We start from the raw sequence: 17,967 nt of genomic DNA, 5'->3' as shown, positions 1-17,967 counted from the left end.
GGGTTTATAGAGCACGCTACTCACCCATGAGGGTCTCAACCTGGGGATCAGAACATGAGGTGATTAATTACCTTACTCAGCCATGTGTATGCTCAAGACAGTAAATTGATAGTGGACTGGACACTGAGGTGTGTTCCTGGACCATAAGTACAATAGGAAAATCACCTACTACCAGACCAACACATTCAACAACTCTTCTAGTGCGTTGGACGTGAGTTACCCTCAATGTTGATGGGGAAATGTCTGTCTGTTACCAAAATAGATGGTAATGTAACATGTAGATTTCTAGTCAGGACTTACCCCCTTGTAGCTGCTGTTGGACCCTCAACTGCCCATCCAGGTCAGGATAGGCCACCGCTAGCATGTGACATATTAGGGGGATGTGGGTGCGGTGTACATCCCCCAAATTGGAGGACTTCCCCAGCTGGACCGCTGCGATCTTTCTGGTCCAGCTCCGCAGGTCCTTCCACATCTTATGGCAAGGGACGCTACACCCGTTGTGGGCCCTCAAGCTCCACACTTTTCTGGAGGTACCCTTCCATATATCCCGCATCTAATGGGTGTTGACCTGTATGGATACAAGAGAGGAAACAACTAAATGTAAATTAAACTTTTTACATATCAGTTGTGATGGGATACATTGTGATGCCCTTCCATATGTCCCTCTTCTTATGGGTGTTGACCTGTATGGATAGAAGAGAGGAAAAACCAGAATGCAACTACAATTCTTAGTATATCAGTTATGATGTGATACATTATGAATACAACTAGCACACTCATTACTCACAACATGAGTAGTTTACACATATTGAGCACTAGTAATACATGAATTGACACATTTGTAATATCAATATACTTACTATCCTCATACCTGGTCATGACCCACACTGACTATGGTAGCCCACTAACATCCTGAAAGCCAGGACCATCTTACATGTACTGTAATGTGAGGTGCTATGACACCAGAGAAAACAATGTTGTCTATTGAAAGCTGACCAACGTTTGCAGTTTTGTACTGGCACCTTTTCCGCCAGGCCCATAGACTTGAAGGTGACCGTCCATAGAGGTTAGTACCCGAGTATCCTATTACTGAGGTCACTCTGAAAGTGCTGTCATATGTGTCAGTGAGATCTTTCTCTGTGGGGATGTGTGGACATGTATACTTATAGATGGAATATCATACTATGATGACGTATGTGTGACATGTTCTATTATCAGGACACACCTTCTGCCCTATGTGGCACTGTAACAGGTATGACATCAACATACAATTGTATGTCCAGTTGGATTGGTTGAATATAAAAAATCTGTGATTAATCGATACAACACCTATTATGAAGTAACCAACAATTTGCACTGTTAAGGTGTCACATGTGAGACATGCCTGTACAGTGCAAGTAATATTCATGCAACAGTGAAAAAAGACCTGTGTAAGTAAGGGGGCTGTCTTTGGGAAATCACACACCAGGGAAACATGGGGTGGCACTGGGGTGGAAGCAGCTCCGGATCAGTCGAAGAGCCAGGTCTTGGGGTCCTTCCTGAATGTGTGCAGGGTCGGGGAGCGTCTGATGTTCACAGGGAGCTTGTTCAAGGTCTTGGCTGCAATGTAAGAGAAGGCTCTCCCACCTGTTCTCTTTCTGCAGATGTGGGGGACCTCTGCCAGGGCAAGGTCGGTGGAGGGGAGGTTCCTCTTGGGTACTTGGAAGGATACTCTCTCATTGAGGTATTTGGGTCCGATGTTGTTGAGGGATTTGTAGGCGTTGGTGAGGAGTTTGAAGGTGATCCTCTTCTCGACGGAGCCAGTAGAGGTCTCGTAGGTGTTGGGTCATGCGTTCGTGACGCGGTGTCCCGAGGATGAGTCTGGCTGCGGCGGTCTGGATGGTTTGGAGTTTGTGTAGAAGTGTTCTGTTGATTCCGGCATATAGGGCGTTGCGGTAGTCCAGTCTGCTGGTTATGAGCGCGTGGGTGACGGTCCTTCTGCAGTCGGGGGGATCCAATTGAAGGTCTTGCGGAGAATGCGCAGGCAGTTGAAACTGGTGGAGGTGACGGCGTTGTTCTGGCGATTATTGGAGAGGGAGGAGTCGAGGATGATGCTGAGGTTTTGTGCGTGGTCTGTAGAGTTGGGTGGATTCCTGAGGGCAGAGGGCCACCAGGTGTTGTCCCAGGCGGAGGTGCAGGGTCCGCGGATGAGGACCTTGATCTTCTCTGAGCTGAGCTTCAGACAGCTGTCTTTCATCCAGGCTGCCACATTCTTCATTCCTTCCTGGAAACAGAGTCTGGTGTCTTCGGGATTTTTCGTGAGTGAGAGGATGAACCGGGTGTCATCAGCGTAGGATACAATATTGAGCCGATGCTGTCTGACGTTGGCGGCGAGGGGAGCCTTGTAGATGTTGAAGAGCATGGGGCTGAGCGATGATCTTTGGGGTACTCCGCAGTTGATATCGGTGGGTTTGGAGAGGAAGGGAGGGAGTCTGATCCTCTGGGTTCGGCCGGAGAGAAAGGATTGGATCCAGTCGAGGGTGGCGCCTTGTATCCCCGGGTCGTGAAGTCTGGCTGCAAGCGTGTGATGTGAAACGGTGTCGAAGGCTGTGGAGAGTAGCATGCGAATGTCAGTAGCATTCACATCTGCTCTCTATATTTCTACATCTCACTCTCTGATGCATGTCACTTGTCAGTGAATTTAATCTTGAAACAGTATTGCAAATGAAACATCAACAGAGAAACGAACCCTGGGCAACATGTCTACTAATGCTGATGGCACCACTGATGTTCGAACACTCATGTTACTGTTGTACCTCAACTTACCAAAGGGAAGTGTTGCCCTGTCACACCATATAAAGTGCACTGTATGCCCTGTCACATTTACTAGGGCTACCTTCACATGAGACACAGTAGTGAGGGAGCATCACTCACTACTGCCTGCTTGGTACAACTGTCACCCAGAACATCAAAGAACATGAGGTGATTAATTACCTTACTCAGCCATGTGTCTGCTCAAGACAGTAAATTGATAGTGGACTGGACACTGAGGTGTGTTCCTGGACAATAAGTACAATAGGAAAATCACCTACTACCAGACCAACACATTCAACAACTCTTCTAGTGCGTTGGACATGAGTCACCCTCAATGTTGATGGGGAAATGTCTGTCTGTTAACAAAATAGATGGTAATGTAACATGTAGATTTCTGGTCAGGACTTACCCCCTTGTAGCTGCTGTTGGACCCTCAACTGCCCATCCAGGTCAGGATAGGCCACCGCTAGCATGTGACATATTAGGGGGATGTGGGTGCGGTGTACAACCCCCAAATTGGAGGACTTCCCCAGCTGGACCGGTGCGATCTTTCTGGTCCAGCTCCGCAGGTCCTTCCACATCTTATGGCAAGGGACGCTACACCCGTTGTGGGCCCTCAAGCTCCACACTTTTCTGGAGGTACCCTTCCATATGTCCCGCTTCTAATGGGTGTTGACCTTTATGGATACAAGAGAGGAAACAACTAAATGTAAATTAAACTTTTTACATATCAGTTGTGATGGGATACATTGTGATGCCCTTCCATATGTCCCTCTTCTTATGGGTGTTGACCTGTATGGATAGAAGAGAGGAAAAACCAGAATGTAACTACAATTCTTAGTATATCAGTTATGATGTGATACATTATGAATACAACTAGCACACTCATTACTCACAACATGTGTAGTTTACACATATTGAGCACTAGTAATACATGGATTGACACATTTGTAATATCAATATACTTACCATCCTCATACCTGGTCATGACCCACACTGAATGAGGTAGCCCACTAACATCCTGAAAGCCAGGCCCTTCTTACATGTACTGTGATGTGAGGTGCTATGACACCAGAGAAAACAATGTCGTCTATTGAACGCTGTCCAACGTTTGCAGTTTTGTACTGGCACCTTTTCAGCCCGGCCCATAGACTTGAAGGCGACCGTCCATAGAGGTTAGTACCCTAGTATCCTATTACTGAGGTCACTCTGAAAGTGCTGTCATATGTGTCAGTGAGATCTTTCTCTGTGGGGATGTGTGGACATGTGTACTCATAGATGGAATATCATATTATGATGACGTATGTGTGACATGTTCTAGTATCAGGACACACCATCTGCCCTATGTGGCACTGTAACAGGTATGACATCAACATACAATTGTATGTCCAGTTGGATTGGTTGAATATAAAAAAGCTGTGATTAATCGATACAACACCTATTATGAAGTAACCAACAATTTGCACTGTTAAGGTGTCACATGTGAGACATGCCTGTACAGTGCAAGTAATATTCATGCAACAGTGAAAAAAGACCTGTGTAAGAAAGGCGGCTGTCTTTGGGAAATCACACACCAGGGAAACATAAGTCAATCAACAGAAGTATCAGGTCAAGGTTTAACCACAATCACCATTCGAAATGTAGACCATGTGATAACAATCTGTGCGAGTATTGTTTGTGACACCTCAGCGTCCAAGGAGCTACAGGTCAACAGGAATGTAACTCTATGTGTTCTGAGACTCAAGCCAATGGCTCTGGCTGTGCACAGGATACTGCTACATTTGGGGCCTTCCAATAAGTGATCTCAAGGCTGTGTGGCACTCTAAAGGGGTCTGTGAGCTATTGTTAGCTCCCAGACAACTGGAGAGTCTTGATTTTGTGTGAGTGATATGTGGGACTGTACAAATAGCTAACAGTATCCTCATCTGCTCCGCACAGAGTACATACACGGCTCATGCTTTAAAGGCTTTTCAATTGTCTTCACATTGAGGCATTATCAGAGTTGATTTAACATCACGGGCACCATGAAATTCATGAATGCATAGATGTCTACATAAACAGCAAGTAAAATTTAGGGCTTTACACACACTACACATCCCAATTATATGTTACCATCACAATGTATAGTCCTCAACAATCCCTATCATGAGTGTCCCATATAGGGACCAACAAATAATACAACACTTAATAGACCTAACTCTGGATTTATGGGGGCACATTGTAGCCTGTGGAAATGGCAAAGAGGGAGTTACAGAGAGCAATATATGTATGCCATATAGATGTCATTTCCTGTGGTGAGCCATGGAGCCGGCCATACAGGGCAAGGACCTCTTAAGACAGCAGCTCCAGCTCCTCTGTAAAGAAGGTACAGGGCCTCTCACCTGCTTGGCCTGGCATGATTGCACCCAGAGTTGGCAAAACAGCAGCTACAGTGGAGGAGGTGTTGATACCAGCAGTGTCCGGGGTCAAGTGAGTTATTTTTCAAACAGCCATTGGCCCCCTACCATCACAATCAACAGCGTTAGCCTATGGCTGTGTCCGTCATGGATTAATGTGCCCACCGCACGGTTGACTTCCACCGGCGGAGGAAGATTCACAATGTCCAATATGCGAGGTCAGGCATCCGGCATTTTAGCGGTTAGAAGTACAGTATTGGTGACAGTTAAGTGCGTCACCACCACTCGAAAAGAAGGGTTACATGTTTCCATATAGACTACTCCATTGCCATGTAATTTCCATGATACAAATCATCTGTGTAGTGATTATTGGTGCATAAACGCTATATCTGCGCTATGCACTGTTCACCGCCATTGACAGTATTTTGATTGAAAATATCCCCCCAAAAACATTAAGGTGCTAATAGAACAATTTTGGATGTATAATTTGTTCATTTATGTTACAGACACATGTGAGGGTCGCAATGGGGATTATTGGTGGAGGTTGGACAGTACCCAATTATTATATGAATAATGTGTCATGCTGTCGGAACCAGTTATGTTTCGTCACATTACTTTTTGCTACTCGTCACAGGCGTTACTGTGGACACTGTGACCAATGTTCAAAATTGTTTTCACTCCACACATAGGCACCCTGGGAAAGGGAGGAGATGATGGCCTCCAGTGTATCACCCATTTCCAGACCTTCAGTCCATGTAAAAAGGGATATCATGAAGAAGTTGTGTATGAATGGGCAAACCATATTGGATTTATGTCACCAGTTGGAGCCTGATCTCCTTCCTCAAAAACCTAATCCCACATGTATCCCACCAATTGTGAAACGTATGGCAGAATTGCATTTTCTAGCTCCTTTCAATACACAGTGGCTAAATCTGGTGGTATGTCAAAACCAATGTTCCGTGGTGTACTACAAGAGGAGCTTCATCAATGATGAGACACATGGACAGCTACATCCAGTTCTCTAGTTTAGCCTATTTGAATGTAATGTACATTTATTTTATGAAGTGCACAATTACCCATAGTGGTTAATCGCCAGAAGTCAGTAGAGAGAACGTTGATCACTGGGCTTACCTGAGTGATTCAACCATGATTTAGCTTTTTCTTAAACTACAGCTAGTTGGATTGGGATCTCAAAGTTAGAGGCAAAGGGTTCCAGAGTTTACTAGCGCCGAAGGCAAAGGTCCTCTGACCCCATCTAGCTTTGTTTATTCTGGGAACAAATGTCAATCTGGCTAAGCTAGATCTGAGGATCCGATTTGGAGTGTACCAGGAAAAGATTTTCTGAAAATATTCTGGCACCGTCCGGTGCAGGGCCTTATGAACCAAACACACAGGCACATGCATCAAGCTAAGAAATAGCGAGTCCTTAATTGCGATTTTTAAGGAATCGCAAATAAGGATTCAGTATCTCCTGTGCATGACGCAGATACCGAAAAATTACCGATTCGCAAAAAATCGCTAAACGCGTTAGCGAGAAACCGAAAAAAAATAGCGAGATCGCTATCAGCGAGATCGCAATTAGCGAAATCGCTAATTGCGAGATCGCAATTTTACAGAGTCGCATTGGGAGCAGCCTGATGACCTCACCGCCAGGAAGTAACTCTTCCCATGTTGCAGTCTGTGCCAATAGGAAGCCAGAGCAGGAAGCAGAGTGCCTGTGGAGAGCTGTGCAAAGGAAGACTTGGTATCCAGACTACTGCAAACACCAGAAATGGCCCACACATCAGCAGAGGAGGGGGCAGGGGCCAGAAAAAGAAAGATAAAATTCAGTGAGAGGGAACTCGAGTACCTCATTGAAGAGGTTGTAAAGAGCCATGACAAGCTCTTTGGGAAGCTCTCCCAAAAAGTCCCAGAGGCTGAGAAAAGACGCATCTGGAACAGGATCAAAACAAAAGTCAATGCTGTGGGTGTGACACACCGCAGCATTGAAGAGGTAAGAAAACGCTGGTATGATCTGCGGAGCCATTTCAAGGAGCGAATTGCACAGAGGCTGAAGGAGGCAAAGAGCACTGGAGGAGGACCCTCGACAGTCCCGGACAACACAGCCCTGGAGGACCTGGTGGAGGGCACAATCCTGCCAGAAGCTGCAGTGGGAGTGACGCAGATGGATACATCCGGCACAGCCTACAGTACACAAGGTAAGAGGCACTATAATATACCCATCAATGTAAATAATAATAGCGCCCATACAGTAATAAGAAGGCAAGCAGCTGTAATCAACCCCAGGCCACAGTTCATATACAGCTACTGATGCATCATGGGATTCGTAGTCCCCTGAACCAATTAGTGAGTCACATTGCACTTTGTGTGGCCATTGTGCCAAAAAAGCTTTACAGACAGTGATTACAGACAATGAGAACGTAAGAGCTGACAAAATCACCATGTTGAAAAATATTAGCCCAAACAAATATTAATCTTGCACTGTTTCACACCACAGGTGCTGAGGAAGGAGACACTGATGAGAGCGAATGCAGGGAGAGCACACAGACCACTGCAGAGACTGCCGTTGCCATACAAGTCACACCTCCCAGCACATCCCAGGCACCCACTCTACGCAGGGCTACAGTCCCTCCCCTTCAGCCAATGGAGAGCATTCCGGAACCTGAAAGGGCACCTGCACAAAGCCTGCCTAGTGTCAGGTCCACCACCACCACCACCAGTCCAGATGACGCGAAGACGCAGGGCAAGGGGCCACATATCAGCACACAAGGCATCGACTCCAAATGTCTGGGGAGGTGTCGAGTTGCAGATGATGAGGGTGCAGCACCAGCAGTCATGACACATGGGAGCCATCAACCTGCAAATGTCTAAATTAAACAAGAACTTCTTCACCATGGCAGATCGCGTGAGTGAACTCACTCAAGCAGTTGTAGAAGGCAACAGGCACACCAACGCCACATTGCACGAGCTCGTGCGTGTGATGCAGGAGGGACACAACACCGAGAGGAGGAGGCATCGCCAATTCATGGCACACCTGGCTGGATATACAAGATCCAACAATAAGTTGTGCAACGCTACTGCACTGCTGTCATGGAGGTCGGTGGCAATGCAGATTGACATGGGGCATTGTTGTGGGGACGTGGCCAGGGCCCTTGGCCAAGTTACCACTGCTGTTGAACAGCTCCAGGCTGGTGCAATTGGCCTCAGCAATGCCACTGGAGATGAGGGGAGTGAGGGGGCATCCAGCCTGAGCAGCATGCCTGCACCAGTGAGCACTGGCAAAAGGTGTAGTACATGTCGTCCGACACCTACAATTGCACCAATGGGTGGGGATGCCGATGCAGGCGAAAGACGCCTCGGTGTGCGTAGGAGGAAGCGCTGAGCACACACATCCCTCCGGACAATTAGCCATGGTGGTGTAACCATGGTCAGGACATACAAAGGGACTGGTAATGAAGTCTGAATCCTTTTTTTGATTAGTGCCTTGGTACATGCCGTGAATGTACCCTTAGGCTACGTGTATGTTTAGACACACAACAGTCTATGTTCACGTACAAATAAAAACTTTGCATGTAAAGAATGATAGTTTCTGTCTCATGATTACATACCTTAGAAGTGATGTTGGGTGATGTGTGCACGTATCAACTGCCCCTCCGCTGAGCTTGCAGAATGCGGGTGCCGTGGGTGTACAGGGGGCTGGTTGTCCCTAGTGCCATAGGCATCTATGGGTATGCGTCTCGTGGTAGCTATGTTGGGCTACATTGCACATGCTGCCACTATCCTACAGCAGGTCACCGGCTGGTACTGCATCGCACCACCAGGTCTGTGCAGGATGTGGAGGCGACTCTTGAGCTATCCAAATGTCCGTTCAATCACATAACCTGTCCTGGTGTGTGCTGCGTTGTACCGCTGCTCCTGTTGGGAGCCTGGGTTCAACTATGGAGTCATGATATAGTTCCTCACTGCGTATGCACTGTCACCTACAGGGTAGTGTGGAATGTGTTTGTGTCAGGTATGCATTGCCATTACAGAATGATTTAGTGTCCGTAAGTATATTGTCTGACCTAGCAGGTGTCCCTCGCCATATCCCCCCCTGAGCAGGCATGTGTGTATGCCAATGTATCGGAAGATGTATGAATCATGGATGCTCCCAGGATATTGCGCTACGATGTCGGTCATGATGTTATTCACATTGCACATTGGTTGGACATTGATGGAGGGATAAGATTTCTGGTTACGGAAGATCTACTCATTGACTGATGGTGGACATATGGCTTGCGGGTGCAATCTATGCATCATATCACATTAGGGAACTGTGCAATTCAATATGAATGGAGTTTGGGTGGGTTCAATTCCCTTTGGGTTGTTGGGAGGCTGATGTGGTTGTGGATCAGAGTCATCATGGCAGCCAGGAAGGATCTCAAGAAACGTGAGAGGGAGCCTTGTGATACCACTCCCGCTACTGCCACTACCCCCTGGAAACCTCCTGATGCAAGTAGGTGCAGGCAACATTACACCTGGACATGGGGAGGGATGGCATGGGTCCTACGTGCCTTGCGCTGCATTAGTGTTTCAAATTCAGCTATGAGGTAAAGTTTCATGGCAGCGTTGATCCTGTACTAATCATATATGTCCTCATCAGTTTGTCACAACAGAGTGATGCGCAGGCAGAATGTCCTCTCCTGGAATCTCCTTCTGCCCTGGCCTGCTGCATGGATCCTCATCCTCCTCACAAACACGTAGTGTGCCGCCATTGTGTGCGTCCTCAATGGACTCATTGGTCAGTTGCAATACCCCTCACCAGCTTATCAGCTGTGGTTAAAAAAAAAGACAAACATTTTTTTACCACCTGCTTCTGATTCTCCTTAATCTGCACTTGCAAAAATGCGATTTTTGGGAAAATAGCTATTTGCGATTTTTGATGCATCCATTAGCGATGAATTCCTGTGATTCTTTATTTGCTCCCGCATTTCAATTTTTTGCTGATAAGGATTCGCTATTTCTGGATTCCCGGTATTTGCGAGTCGGTATTTTTGCGATTATAGGTTATTTGGTTGATGCATTGGGAAACGCTACAATGCGCTCGCAAATTGCTATTCGCTAATTTTGCGAGCACATTTTGGCTTGATGCATGTGCCTGACAGTGCCTTAAACTTGATCCTGTTCCTCACTGTAAGCCAGTGTTGAACCACTGCAACACTTGAATATTTCCATCAAGAGTATGACTGGCCTGGTAAGTGTGTGTTCCTTTATAATCTGTGAAATGCTAAAATGGTTGAAATTGTCCACCAAATGCTCAGTGTCAGGGTTGTTTGTGAGTTCTATGTGGAAGTTAAAATCGCCCAAAAATGTGAAATTTGGAAAATGAGTACAGGATTCCGTGTCATCCTGAATTTTCTGAATAAAACTACCCCTGGCACCTGGTGGTCAATAAATAAGCAGTCCCCGAGATGAATGTGTGTTGGTCAGTTTCAAATTGAATATAAGCGCCTCACATTCTAGTTGAAAGACGGGCTGGCAGATTGCTTTAATGGATATGCGATAGACTATTGCAATTTCCCCACCGTTTTTATGTGCTTGGTCAACTCTTTCAGTGTTGAAACCCTCCGGAATGGCAGTTTTAAGTAAGTTTGGGTGGAGTTCACGGAGTTCTGCTATGTGGAACTACATGAAGTGCAAAAAAATACTGTTGCTCTACACGGAGCTCCGCAAGCGGACGAATGCTTTGGATAAATGCTGTTTGCAGTGATTTTCAGTGGCAGTTGCTTGTCTGCACTGTGCAATTATCACAAACGTAACCATACACAGCGCAAGTGGGCGCTGCTTCCTTTCTGCTGCTCAAGTCAATTTTTACAGTTTTTCAACATGAGCGGTTCCGAGCATACGTGACCACTCACAATGAGAAATCTGACCGCCTGCATTGAGAAATCTCGCTGCGAGGTTGATTTTCCAACTTGATGTTGACGATCACAAACGAGGAAAAATCTCACCGGAAGGTGGATTTTCCTCGCTCGCGCTCGCTGACTTGACATTGAAGAACGCGAGCGAGGAAAAAAACTCTGCGTGACGCGAGCGCGGAAATCTCTGCAAACTCCTTGTGCGGAGCAGAGTTTACCACCCTGACTTAGTTTTAAAATCCGGGCCTGAGGAGTTATCTGCCCAGGTCTCAGTGAGAAAAGCAATATCAGGTTCATGTTGCGCCATAATATTGGCAAACTCATACTTGTTTTTAATTATGGACCTAGTGTTTACTAATATGCAGGAAATCGCCCTTCCTGTGTATTTCCTTGCCGTTCTCATAGCCTGGGGGCTCTGAGATATCTGTGGTCCTTATTAGGCAGGAGCCTACTTATTAAATGCAAAATTGCGCTGCTGACATTTGTAATTGTCTAGCTCTATGTTCCAGCCATGGGTGTTGCAGGACGTGGCCTTACCTTCAGTAGACAACTCCAGCAGTGCTTCTCTGGAGTACGTATTTTGTATAAATCTAACAGCGATGTGTGCCCTGGCTGTCATCACTTTTTATCCCTGGAATCGCTGTGCACTAGCCTGCTAACCTCTCTGATGGCAGCAGGAAATGGCGACTTCTAGAGATTTGGTCACCTCCCACATGTGGATGGAGCCATTAATGGCACCCATATTGCCTTAATACCATAGCAAGCCAGAGAACAAGTTTACCAGAACAGTAAGCACTTCCATTCTATCAACATGCAAGTAGTCTGCTTATCAGATTTGTATATTTGAAACATCTGTGCCTGGTTCCCAGGATCAGCCCATGATTCCATCATACTGTGAAACAGCACAATAACTCAGCTGACATCGCAACTACCAACCAGAGGTCCAAACCTGTTGGTAAGTATGATCTGTTCTAACTTTGTGTGGCTAATATTAGGTAGTAGAGAGTGTGTCATTTTTTGTTGGACTTATATCTGTCTTCTATCTAGGAGACTCAATGTTTACCATCCGTACATGGTTGTTGGCACCGCTGAGGAATCCAACAACGTCAGGGAAAGTCCGCTTCAATGAGGCCCATGGAAGGTCACTGCGGCTTTGAAGCTAGCTTTCAGGCTCCTGAAGGCCAGATTAAGATGTCTGGACAAGACTAGAGGACCCTTATCCGGGAAGGTGTGTCAGAGGATGGAGACCATGAAGTGCCACCGGGTAAGGATCCTGATTTGCCAAATGGTGAGGATAGTGGTGAAGAGGAAGGAGATGGCTTGCGTCAAGATCTCATCAACAATTTCCTCTGCTGAGTGTAAGTATTTTGTGAAATGTCATACCTTTGACTGTTACAGCAACTCTTGTTATGGAGATGTGAAGAGTATGTTAAGGTAGAATATTAGGAAGGTCATGCTCTGGAAAACCTAGGTGAAAGGTGTTTATTAAGGAAGGCTTTGACACATGGTCATTTTGTTTGTGTTGCTTTGATTAGCTCATGGTCTGTGTTCTCCAGAAGTTGTCTTATATGTCTGGTTTGATAGGTAATGTATTTGTTTTGATCAGTTTTAGGTACCTTCTGGCATCTTCATTTGAACATTTCACACTTGTGACATTTGCAGATACATAATGCTGCTTGGAAGTACGAAGGGGACATGGGTTGTTACTGGGAAATGACAGACACAGACTTTTGGTGTACAAATCCTGTTACAAGACAGCTTGCACATTGATAGGATGGATGTTAGGAGGAATCCATCGGACTTGTTCCTTGTGGTGTGGTGGTCCTAATGCAATGTGTGTGCCATCATGTGTTCCAACAACATGTTGTTGTGGGGCCAAATGATGCTAGTCTCCCTTAACATTGGCTAAATCCTCATTGTGTTTAAAGTGTATGTAGTTGTTGTTATGTCTACTCATTGTAGGGCAAAGTGCTTGCGGCACACCACTGACATGTGGCTGTGACATTCCATCAGATGCATCAACAATGGATTGGAATGATCCTGTGATAAGAAAATATAGTATTGCCATGCGCCTGCCTAGTTATTAATGTGGGATTTGTTTTGTGAGCTAGACGATATGGCTCTAGCTGATGACATTGAAGAATTTTCTTTTGCCTGGTCAATAGAAAATAGGCTGATGTATTCCCTCCTTTCATATTGTAATGGTATGCAATTGAAAATGTGATCATTGGCACAGATTATTTGAGTCATGAGTGATTTGCTCACTTTGCCACTGGATTCAAGCAAGCCTGGCTGAAGACGGCTGAAATGCCAGAAACCGGTCCTAGGAAGCTTGTTTCCGGTCCAGGGAAGACATGGCTTGGCAGTTCGGGCTGGACTGTTCCCATGAGGCACAGGGTCAGACTGATTTGCATATGGCCATGTCTGAACTGGGGTGGCAGAGTGGGCTAAAGAACGGTGATGGATTAAACCCAGATCAGTTGACTGGGGGTGAGTGCTTGCAATGTTCAACACTCCGTCCATCATTTCCTTTGGTTTTTGCTTTGTTCGCCCTAAGTTGGCACTGGCAGGGTATGCTCAGACGTGAGTCCCTTGCTCACTTTGCCACTGGATTCAAGCAAGCCTGGCTGAAAACGGCTGAAATGCCAGAAACCGGTCCTAGGATGCTTGTTTCCGGTCCAGGGAAGACATGGCTTGGCAGTTTGGGCTGGACTGTTCCCATAAGGCACAGGGTCAGACTGATTTGCATGTGGCCATGTCTGAACTGGGGTGGCAGAGTGGGATAAAGAACGGTGATGGATTAAACCCAGATCATTTGACTGGAGGTGAGTGCTTGCAATGTTCAACACTCCGTCCATCATTTCCTTTGGTTTTTGGTTTGTTCGCCCTAAGTTGGCAGGGTATGCTTAGACGTGAGTCCCTTGCTCACTTTGCCACTGGATTCAACCAAGCCTGGCTGAAGATGGCTGAAATGCCAGAAACCGGTCCTAGGAAGCTTGTTTCCGGTCCAGGGAAGACATTGCTTGGCAGTTCGGGCTGGACTGTTCCCATGAGGCACAGGGTCAGACTGATTTGCATATGGCCATGTCTGAACTGGGGTGGCAGAGTGGGCTAAAGAACGGTGATGGATTAAACCCAGATCAGTTGACTGGGTGTGAGTGCTTGCAATGTTCAACACTCCGTCCATCATTTCCCTTGGTTTTTGCTTTGTTAGCCCTAAGTTGGCAGGGTATGCTCAGACGTGAGACCCTTGCTCACTTTGCCACTGGATTCAAGCAAGCCTGGCTGAAGATGGCTGAAATGCCAGAAACCGGTCCAGGTAAGACATGGCTTGTCAGTTCGGGCTGGACTGTTCCCATGAGGCACTGGGTCAGACTGATTTGCATATGGCCATGTCTGAACTGGCGTGGCAGAGTGGGCTAAAGAACGGTCATGGATTAAACCCAGATCAGTTGACTGGAGGTGAGTGCTTGCAATGTTCAACACTCCGTCCATCATTTCCTTTGGTTTTTGCTTTGTTCGCCCTAAGTTGGCAGGGTATGCTCAGACGTGAGACCCTTGCTCACTTTGCCACTGGATTCAAGCAAGCCTGGCTGAAGACGACTGAAATGCCAGAAACCGGTCCTAGGAAGCTTATTTCCGGTCCAGGGAAGACATGGCTTGTCAGTTCGGGCTGCACTGTTCCCATGAGGCACAGGGTCAGACTGATTTGCATATGGCCATGTCTGAAATGGGGTGGCAGAGTGGGCTAAAGAACAGTGATGGATTAAACCCAGATCAGTTGACTGGGGGTGAGTGCTTGCAATGTTCAACACTCCGTCCATCATTTTCTTTGGTTTTTGCTTTGTGCGCCCTAAGTTGGCAGGGTATGCTCAGACGTGAGTCCCTTGCTCACTTTGCCACTGGATTCAAGCAAGCTTGGCTGAAGATGGCTGAAATGCCAGAAACCGGTCCTAGGAAGCTTGTTTCTGGTCCAGGGAAGACATGGCTTGGCCGTTCGGGCTGGACTGTTCCCATGAGGCACAGGGTCAGACTGATTTGCATATGGCCATGTCTGAACTGGGGTGGCAGAGTGGGCTAAAGAACGGTGATGGATTAAACCCAGATCAGTTGACTGGGGGTGAGTGCTTGCAATGTTCAACACTCCGTTCATCATTTCCTTTGGATTTTGCTTTGTTCGCCCTAAGTTGGCAGGGTATGCTCAGACGTGAGTCCCTTGCTCACTTTGCCACTGGATTCAAGCAAGCCTGGCTGAAGACGGCTGAAATGCCAGAAACCAGTCCTAGGATGCTTGTTTCCGGTCCAGGGAAGACATGGCTTGGCAGTTCGGGCTGGACTGTTCCCATGAGGCACAGGGTCAGACTGATTTGAATATGGCCATGTCTGAACTGGGGTGGCAGAGTGGGCTAAAGAACGGTGATGGATTAAACCCAGATCAGTTGACTGGAGGTGAGTGCTTGCAATCTTCAACACTCCGTCCATCATTTCCTTTGGTTTTTGCTTTGTTCGCCCTAAGTTGGCGGGGTATGCTAAGACGTGAGTCCCTTGCTCACTTTGCCACTGGAATCAAGCAAGCCTGGCTGAAGACGGCTGAAATGCCAGAAACCGGTCCTAGGAAGCTTGTTTCCGGTCCAGGGAAGACATTGCTTGGCAGTTCGGGCTGGACTGTTCCCATGAGGCACAGGGTCAGACTGATTTGCATATGGCCATGTCTGAACTGGGGTGGCAGAATGGGCTAAAGAACGGTGATGGATTAAACCCAGATCAGTTGACTGGGGGTGAGTGCTTGCAATGTTCAACACTCCGTCCATCATTTCCTTTGGTTTTTGCTTTGTTCGCCCTAAGTTGGCAGGGTTTGCTCAGACGTGAGTCCCTTGCTCACTTTGCCACTGGATTCAAGCAAGCCTGGCTGAATACGGCGGAAATGCCAGAAACCGGTCCTAGGAGACTTGTTTCCGGTTCAGGGAAGACATGGCTTGGCAGTTCGGGCTCGACAGTTCCCATGAGGCACAGGGTCAGACTGATTTGCATATGGCCATGTCTGAACGGTGGTGGCAGAGTGGGCTAAAGAACGGTGATGGATTAAACCCAGATCAGTTGACTGGAGGTGAGTGCTTGCAATGTTCAACACTCCGTCCATCATTTCCTTTGGTTTTTGCTTTGTTCGCCCTAAGTTGGCAGGGTATGCTCAGACGTGAGACCCTTGCTCACTTTGCCACTGGATTCAAGCAAGCCTGGCTAAAGACGGCTGAAATGCCAGAAACCGGTCCTAGGAAGCTCGTTTCCGGTCCAGGGAAGACATGGCTTGGCAGTTTGGGCTGGACTGTTCCCATGAGGCACAGGGTCAGACTGATTTGCATATGGCCATGTCTGAACTGGGGTGGCAGAGTAGGCTAAAGAACGGTGATGGATTAAACCCAGATCAGTTGACTGGGGATGAGTGCTTGCAATGTTCAACACTCCGTCCATCATTTCCTTTGGTTTTTGCTTTGTTCACCCTAAGTTGGCACTGGCAGGGTATGCTCAGACGTGAGTCCCTTGCTCACTTTGCCACTGGTTTCAAGCAAGCCTGGCTGAAAACGGCTGAAATGCCAGAAACCGGTCCTAGGATGCTTGTTTCCGGTCCAGGGAAGACATGGCTTGGCAGTTTGGGCTGGACTGTTCCCATAAGGCACGGGGTCAGACTGATTTGCATGTGGCCATGTCTGAACTGGGGTGGCAGAGTGGGATAAAGAATGGTGATGGATTAAACCCAGATCATTTGACTGGAGGTGAGTGCTTGCAATGTTCAACACTCCGTCCATCATTTCCTTTGGTTTTTGCTTTGTTCGCCCTAAGTTGGCATGGTATGCTTAGAAGTGAGTCCCTTGCTCACTTTGCCACTGGATTCAACCAAGCCTGGCTGAAGACGGCTGAAATGCCAGAAACCGGTCCTAGGAAGCTTGTTTCCGGTCCAGGGAAGACAGTGCTTGGCAGTTCGGGCTGGACTGTTCCCATGAGGCACAGGGTCAGACTGATTTGCATATGGCCATGTCTGAACTGGGGTGGCAGAGTGGGCTAAAGAACGGTGATGGATTAAACCCAGATCAGTTGACTGGGTGTGAGTGCTTGCAATGTTCAACACTCCGTCCATCATTTCCCTTGGTTTTTGCTTTGTTCGCCCTAAGTTGGCAGGCTATGCTCAGACGTGAGACCCTTGCTCACTTTGCCACTGGATTCAAGCAAGCCTGGCTGAAGATGGCTGAAATGCCAGAAACCGGTCCAGGTAAGACATGGCTTGTCAGTTCGGGCTGGACTGTTCCCATGAGGCACTGGGTCAGACTGATTTGCATATGGCCATGTCTGAACTGGCCTGGCAGAGTGGGCTAAAGAACGGTCATGGATTAAACCCAGATCAGTTGACTGGAGGTGAGTGCTTGCAATGTTCAACACTCCGTCCATCATTTCCTTTGGTTTTTGCTTTGTTCGCCCTAAGTTGGCAGGGTATGCTCAGACGTGAGACCCTTGCTCACTTTGCCACTGGATTCAAGCAAGCCTGGCTGAAGACGGCTGAAATGCCAGAAACCAGTCCTAGGAAGCTTATTTCCGGTCCAGGGAAGACATGGCTTGTCAGTTCGGGCTGCACTGTTCCCATGAGGCACAGGGTCAGACTGATTTGCATATGGCCATGTCTGAAATGGGGTGGCAGAGTGGGCTAAAGAACGGTGATGGATTAAACCCAGATCAGTTGACTGGGGGTGAGTGCTTGCAATGTGCAACACTCCGTCCATCATTTCCTTTGGTTTTTGCTTTGTGCGCCCTAAGTTGGCAGGGTATGCTCAGACGTGAGTCCCTTGCTCACTTTGCCACTGGATTCAAGCAAGCTTGGCTGAAGACGGCTG

Source organism: Triturus cristatus, chromosome 2_1 (genome assembly GCF_964204655.1).
Source record: "Triturus cristatus chromosome 2_1, aTriCri1.1, whole genome shotgun sequence".
NCBI classification, from domain to species: domain Eukaryota; kingdom Metazoa; phylum Chordata; class Amphibia; order Caudata; family Salamandridae; genus Triturus; species Triturus cristatus.
The sequence above is the reverse complement of the archived record's forward strand: the minus strand, read 5'-3'. Positions refer to the sequence as shown.